Source organism: Anastrepha ludens, chromosome 5 (assembly GCF_028408465.1).
Source record: "Anastrepha ludens isolate Willacy chromosome 5, idAnaLude1.1, whole genome shotgun sequence".
In the NCBI taxonomy this organism is placed as follows: domain Eukaryota; kingdom Metazoa; phylum Arthropoda; class Insecta; order Diptera; family Tephritidae; genus Anastrepha; species Anastrepha ludens.
The window spans coordinates 40,775,306-40,782,795 of record NC_071501.1 but is presented as its reverse complement, the minus strand read 5'-3'; the positions used below and the strand labels follow the sequence as shown (position 1 = coordinate 40,782,795).

Here is a 7,490-nt window from a genome sequence, read left to right as displayed (position 1 = left end):
TCTTCGAGAAATCGAGGCCACCGTGTTCAGAAAAGTCGTTTTGAGAAAAACGCGTTTAAAGTTGTCATTGGCGGCGCTCAGTACTCGTATTAAGTAGCGATAATTGAAATGGTATGTTAAGTATAACTTCGTGACTTTTCAAGATTTTAAGTAAAATTTTTGTTTACATATTTTTGAATATATCTACTTTAAGAAAATGCAACAAAAAATCGATTTTTTCAAAATCACAGTAGTATTCCCCCTTAACAATGGAAGTCAACAAAGAGAAAATTTGGTTCATTTCACAGTTTTTCTTTGATAAAGACGAAAATGTAAGCCAGGCCGCTGAAATTGTGAATGATACCGATACTGTTACAGCTAATTACGTGCAATTTTGGTTTCATCGATTCCGTTCAGGCATTTTTGATGTTGAAGAAAGTGTTGATCGGCATGTTAGTAGTCGCATCGCGCAGGAAATAAAGAACGGCCACAAAACAATTTTAAGCAGTTTTAAATCGCAAAATTGTACGCAAAAAATAATGGATTTCTTTTTGACGTGATAACGTCTAATAATTCGATGTAGCCGGCTGCACGCACAAAAAATGTGTCGTTATCTTGCTCATGCGTCGTTACCTTGTAGAGTAAAAAAATAATAATTTTCGATACTACAGGGTTCGGCACTGGAAGTGTAACCAATTAAAAAGGCCATACATTTTGTTTGGAAAATCACTTTTATTCAATTCAAAGGAAGGTGTGTGAAAATAATAAAAAATTAAGAAACAATTTACTTTCGTTCGATATGACCATATTTTGTCTTGACTATGGCCTTGAGACGGTTCATAAACAAATCACAAGCTGCCCGAATGTGACTTGCAGGTATTTTGGCCCACTCGTGAACAGAGGCTTTTTTCAGCGCCTCGAGACTGGTAAAACTTTTAGTTCGGAACTTACTCTCCAAAATGGCCCGTGCTGCTCACGGCTTCAAAGCAACCTCCAGAATACTTTCCTGATAATATTTCGAATTTTCCTTGACGCCTGGCTAGATGAAAACGATTGAAAAGCGCCCATCTGCAGTTACAGCGGCCTAAGCAGTTATCTGTGGCGGGTGCTGCCTCCGGGTGGCCAATCGATAACTCAAATTTTTGTGTGCACGGTCGGTCAAATAAACGGTGTCGTCAGAAAACAGAATGGTCGGAAATTGGCCGCTTTCGGCCACGCGAAGCAACTTCTTCGCTCTCGCAAGTCTAACTTGTTGCTGCTTTGGTGTGAGATCAAGTGCCTTTTGAATCTTGTGGGGCTGGACTTTAAAATAATTTTTCAGTATGCGGCGGATGCTACGGTCAGATATTTTCAGTTCATTCGCCATTTGATTGGCGCTTCGGTAGAAAAAAGAGAGATGTTAGGGAAATCAACTTAATCAAATCGATGCCTCGATGACTTCAGGAAGTTATAATCAAAGGAGTATCCAGCAAAAATTACAAAGCTCATATTTGTTTAATATAAATAAAATACCTTTGGTCTTATACTTTTTTCGTTCTGTAGGTTTTTTTTTCTTAATAATTAATTTAAGTATCGTAAAATGTGTTTTTGCTTCTGAATATTTTTAAAACTTTTTTCAATAAATGTTTAAATATTAAAAATATAAATTGTTGATATTGATAATAAAAATATAAGAAAATTAGTTGGCCTTATAAGTTTTTAGTGTGACGTATTTTTGGTTGGTTAAAGTGGTGATTGTTCCAGAATCCAACTAGCGCTTCCGCACCATTTTGTTGCCACATCCTCGTTACCAACTTTTTAACGGTTATTTACAGCATGTCTATATCCAGTCTGTGCGGTTGAAGAACATCTTTAGGTTGTTCACGTCTAAGCCAGACAGAGTTGTTCGAGATTCTTGAACAGCGGTTGGCCCATGGTTAACATTCTGCCCTTCCATAGGGCAGGGCATTCACAGAGGAAATGGAAGATTGTTTCCTTTTCCTCCGGTTGTTTACAACTGTCTCTCCAGGCGTCCCGTCGTTTCATGCTTATTAATGTCAACGATTGCTTGAGGTTGTAGGTCTGGTCTTTCCATCTACAATCCGCGATTCTGAGGTAGTTTTGGGAAATTATATTCTTGACTGCACCTAATGGTGTGAATGCCGATTCTGCAAGAGCATTATTCATGGTAGATCCTCCTCTTGCCAGTTCATCTGTTTTTTCGTTACCTTTAATGTTCCGATGTCCCGGGACCCAGATTAAGGTAACTTTATGATTTACATTTTACAGACTATTCCTGTAAGGTATTGTATTAGAATTAAATTTCTAAATTTTTGTAACTGGGATGTATTATAAAGGATTAAAAGTCAACCACATAACTGAGATGTATAAATAAATAAAAAATCTCCTCTAATGTAAATGGTTAGAATAGACTATGCCACGTCGTAATACATAAATAAAATAAATTAAAAAATATTTGATTTTTAAAATCTGAAATTGGTCATTTACTTTTCCTATTCTTTAGTTAGTTAATGAGCTTGTCTTTCTTATAGGTACGATAAGTAGCAAATTTATTTGGTACAGCACTTGTTCTGATCCCCAGGTTCGCCAGGTATAGTAAATTCTAACAATCTAACTTTTTCTCTTTAATCCAACCACGTTTTTTATTATATTAATATAAAAATAGAGATTTATAATGCATGGGTGTGTATGTATATGCATAGGTATACTTATATACTTGTAAAATAAAGCAGATTTCTCTCGATGAAAAAAGGGATCCGTGTTCGATAATGCTTGTTTTTGTACAAAAGTACAAATTTTATGTGTATTTTTTTTCTTAGAAGTCAATATAATATTTTCAGCCGAAGTCATACATATTATTAATATAATCTTATCACTACTAGGAAGGCATGTAATTGCAATCGCATGCATGCAAATGTAGATCTACTTCTAATTATGTACTAGGTTGTTCAATAAATTTTGCGGTTCGATGAGAGAGGGCAGTTTTTTGTTTGCTATGTTCGTACACTCTTCATATGAACGTTTCATTTCAGTTTGCCAATTTATTCTTTGTTTACAAGCCATTTAGTATCGATGTGTCACAGTATTTTCTGCAATGGAAAAAATCGAGTATCGTTCAGTGATTGAATTTTTATTTTGGGAAGGTTTAAAATCAAAGGAAATTAATGAACGAATGTTGAAAGTGTATGAGGACTTTTTGCCATCTGTTAGTCCAGTGCAAAAATGGGTTGCTGAATTTAAACGTGGTCGAACAATTCAGAGCGTTTTCGAAAGGCTAAAGAGGATTTTTTACGTCGATTCATCACTATGTATGAGACTTGAGTCTATCACCATGATCATGAATTAAAATAAGAGGAAACGAGTTCGTATCCAGAAATCGGCCAAGAGGGTGTGAGCATCAGTTTTTGGGATGCGAAAGCAACTTTGCTTGTGGATTACTTGCAAACTGGTAAAAGAAGAAATTCTGAATATTATTGTAACCAGTTGAGGGAAAAGATGCGTGAAAAAATACCCAGTTTGCAAAAGAAAAAAATTATTTCTCACCCAGGACAACGCACCGTATCACAAGCGTATTTTGCAACCCTTCTAGATTCTCACTGCAGACATGGAATTCATAAATGTCGTTGGAACAAGTATAATGATGCTCAGGGAGACTATACTGAATAATGAAGTGTTTTTCAAACCATAAAATTGTGTTTTTCTTATCGATTCGCAACTTTTATTGAGCAACCTAGTGCATATGCTCTATTTAAATACAATTACATACCTATATCTACATAGCTACAGCAAAACATGAAATTAAATATAGTAAAAATTTATATTTTATAATGGTGGACCATATACATAGGTGCATAGGTATGAATGTAATAATTTGAGAGCCAGCAATGTTTTCCAGATTTTCCATTCAGCTGGGACATTACTCTTGGCATTCAATCCAAGTTATCTACAATTTCCGACTTCGACAAAGTATTCTCTATAACCAAGGTGCCATTTGCTCCGTTTGCATGCAAGCGTGAGAAAGCGAACCCTGGAAAGTTCACTTTAGCGCAATCGGCGAAAAATATGGTACGTGACCAACAACTGCTTCTATAACTGTACTAATGAGCGACAACATCGCCGCGATATCCAACTCAGGGTATGCAAACAAAGATTATTAGGAGTCTCAGTAATTCAGTAACCGCGAGGAAAAATATACTAATTCAAAATTTTTAATATACATACGAGAACTTAAATCGACTTGAATCAGTTTCTTCGAAAAACAAGCTTCTAAGGCGTAACTCAAGCCGTTCTGTAAAGCTACTGGAAGTTATAAAAAAAAGAGAATAGTATTATTTGAAGCAAGAAGTAAATAAATAAATAAATAATCATCGCATGCACTTGTGTTGGGTGTTTGGTCGAGTTCCTCCTCGTATTTGTGGTGTGCCTCTAGATGTTGTTATGAGGTGACCTAAAGTTTAAAGATGACTCGGAACAGCAAATGGTTTTTTTTGGAGAACATTTTTCTTTGTATTTCAAGACAGAAATACACCCGGAGGCTTGCCATTTACTGCTGAAGCAAGAAGTTAGAGGCCGAAATATGTGACTGCGAACAATTTGAGATGATGGCTAACAGGAACAGAGCCTGAAACGGCTACCAAGGGTATGGTGTGGAGAGTAGGCTTAAATTGTGGAAAGAATCCTAGTTCAGTCTGCTGAATATTCATAAAATTGCAAATCGCTGAAAAGATGAAGGCCGCAATATCCCAATTTCCGGACGTTGCTATGTTACCGGAAGTACTTGGATTTAGCATCACTAGAACAACGTAGCTGGTGACGAGGGGTTGATAAGGTGTATACGAGTACATTAACACCCATGGAGAATAAAGCAGAACAAATGGCTTTCTCCTGGCAACCAACTCCATGAAATCGGCTTTCATAATATTGCATTAAAGTTTATCCACCTTCAATGAACCGATTGAAAGTTATCGGAAAGTATCACAGATGGGTTGATGCGCGACTAATATTCGGAAGTGCGCCGGCTCGAATCTCCGTACAAGAAACACCAAATTATAGAAAATGTTTTTTCTAACGTAAAAAACGGTGTAAGCGTGAATTATTTATGTTTTCTAATCCCAGAAAAGGGAATCAAAGCTAAATCGCAAAGGTACTGTCCAAGAGTAAAAGAGTGTAATCATCATTTCGCAAGTTGGTTGACAAATAACTGTCGAAAATTATATGTTGATTACTTCGTTTAACTGGTTAACCAAGCCCGATAATGTTGTGAGCATTGAAATAGAAAGTTCTCTTACGACAAACAAAAAACATGTATGATTATATGAGAGTATCCGAAAGTATTTATGACGTGAGTATAGGGACCTTTAAAGTGACTAAAATATACATATTGAAGCGAATTTAGTACAGCGATTGCCATTGCTCTCGCTCTGAAAGTATTAGAAAGGCTCGGTTTGCGTCGGGTCGACCAATCGCAGAAGCATTTCGCTTCACTCGGGAGTTGCTGTTTGCCGCCTATTGGCTGATGTGCTTTCTTATGTTCGGTTTAGATTGCTTAAGCTGTTCCTCTGCCACTTAATTGAACTTCTTCAACTTCTTCAACTGTAATACTTTTCTCTTAGAAAGTAACTTTATCAAATTGCAAAATTTATTTGTAGCAACAGAGGCAATCGGATTGACAGGGCTGCACAGGGATGCCTCAAGACTTTCTTGCAAACGGCAATTTCTCGGATCCCCTCTAATATAAAATATAAATCAGTAATCAGTAATGAAAGCACACGTACATATAACTCGCAATCGATAGTCATATAAATGCAGCAATCTATCACTGTCCTCTCAGTTTAATTTGAAAATCCGCGGTGTTCTCAACCTTCATTTGCATCCAATCAGATTAGAACCGTTGTTGACTCCTATTTGTACTTGCAATTACATGCATAAGCGCATTTAAGTGAGTTAATCACATTCCGTTAAATTCAATACATACGTATATAAATATATATTTTTGATTTGAACACTAATCAAAATAACCAAAATTTATCGATTAGGCAAGTGAATGAATACAGTGAACACTCAATGTAACGATTTTCTGAAGTTTTTTGTAAAAATATTGTACACAGCTAAGACAAAGAAGTTTCGAATATGAAAGTCTATCTGGAAACTCAAGGCAAACAGCTAAATTTCCGCCATAAAAAAGTACCTCTGCATAGTGAAATGGTTACTCAATAGGGGAACTAAAGTGTGATCAATTTAGAGGTATCGGATTTTAAATTGAAATAAAACAACGAAAATTAAAATTGATTGAACAGTCTCTATTATTTTTGTGTAGGACCATTCATGATGTTTGTTTTTTAAAGATAATCTCTTTCAAATGTTGGTCGCAACTGGGCCGTAATTTGGCTATCCGTAAGCACACATTTCGAATGACTGACGGTCAGTATCTCGTGAATAACTTTAGTAATGTTAGCTTCCAATGCCTCAAGCTGGATTTCTGGTTTATCCATAAAGCATTTAGACTTTACATAACCCCACAAATAAAAGTCCAAAGGTGTGATATCACACGATCGACGTGGCGAATTCACCGGTCCCTGACGAGAGATAAATTGCACACTGAAACGACGACCCAGTAAATCCTTTGTTTCACAGGCTGTGTGACAAGTAGAGTAGAATGGGGTAAGATAGGTATGGGGGCACAATAGGTAGGTGGGGTTTTCGTCGCACTGTTTTTCCAGAGGTCACTCGTCTTATGTGAATTGAATACGTGGTGGGGAACAACGTTCGCGACTGTCATTTCGGCCGTCACCATTGATTAGTTATCCTAGTTCTGGCGTCGTGTAGTTTTTTGTGAGGTTTTCTCCGACATAGCATTTTTTTTATTCTACAGTGCAGTGCATTTAATGTATGTAAATATTTGTCAGGTGAGTTTTATTTTACGTAGAAAATAATGCTGAACACGAATAATGTGTTAGTTTTTTGATATTTTTGTTTTTAAAAAAACTATCGACACTAACATAAAACATGTGCTTGGGGGCACTATAGGTCAGCCGTCTGGGGGCATTATAGGTCACTACTTTTAATTGAATAAAATAAATTTTAATTGTTTTTGCAGCGAAATGGTGCGTAATTATGTGCGAAAAACGCCGAAACGAAGTGAAGAAGACGTAAAAAACGCAATCGCGGCAGTCCGAGATGGCGCTAGTGTTCGATCAGCCTCTAAACAATTTAAAATTCCGTTCGAAACATTGCGTGCTCGCGTGATGAATTAAAGAAAAATTCCTAACTTTTATAACATGTGCAGTGTTCATACTCTATGAATAAAAGTTAAAACGTTTATTTCCAAGCCATGTACATTGTTCTTTTCCCCTCACATATAGTGACCTATCGTGCCCCCCGATTTTGAAAATATCGAAAAAAAGTACCTTTGTCTTATTGAATGCAGCTTCCAAAATATTTAGCCAAACATAAGTCATTATAACCAAAATGTTAGCAGATAAATAACCTTTCAAAATCTTGCTTATTTTTCA

The 7,490-nt window shown here is 36.4% G+C and overlaps 1 protein-coding gene across 1 annotated transcript in view; it reads left to right on the top strand.

Annotated features, from left to right (window-relative positions):
• The first annotated feature begins 5,813 nt into the window (after positions 1-5,813).
• Positions 5,814-7,490, top strand: part of LOC128864680 (uncharacterized) — a 31,697-nt gene continuing 30,020 nt past the window's right edge. Inside the window, exon 1 of the mRNA XM_054104433.1 lies at positions 5,814-5,917. The gene's annotated coding sequence lies outside the window, so the exon portion shown is untranslated. The remainder of the gene's footprint in view (positions 5,918-7,490) is intronic.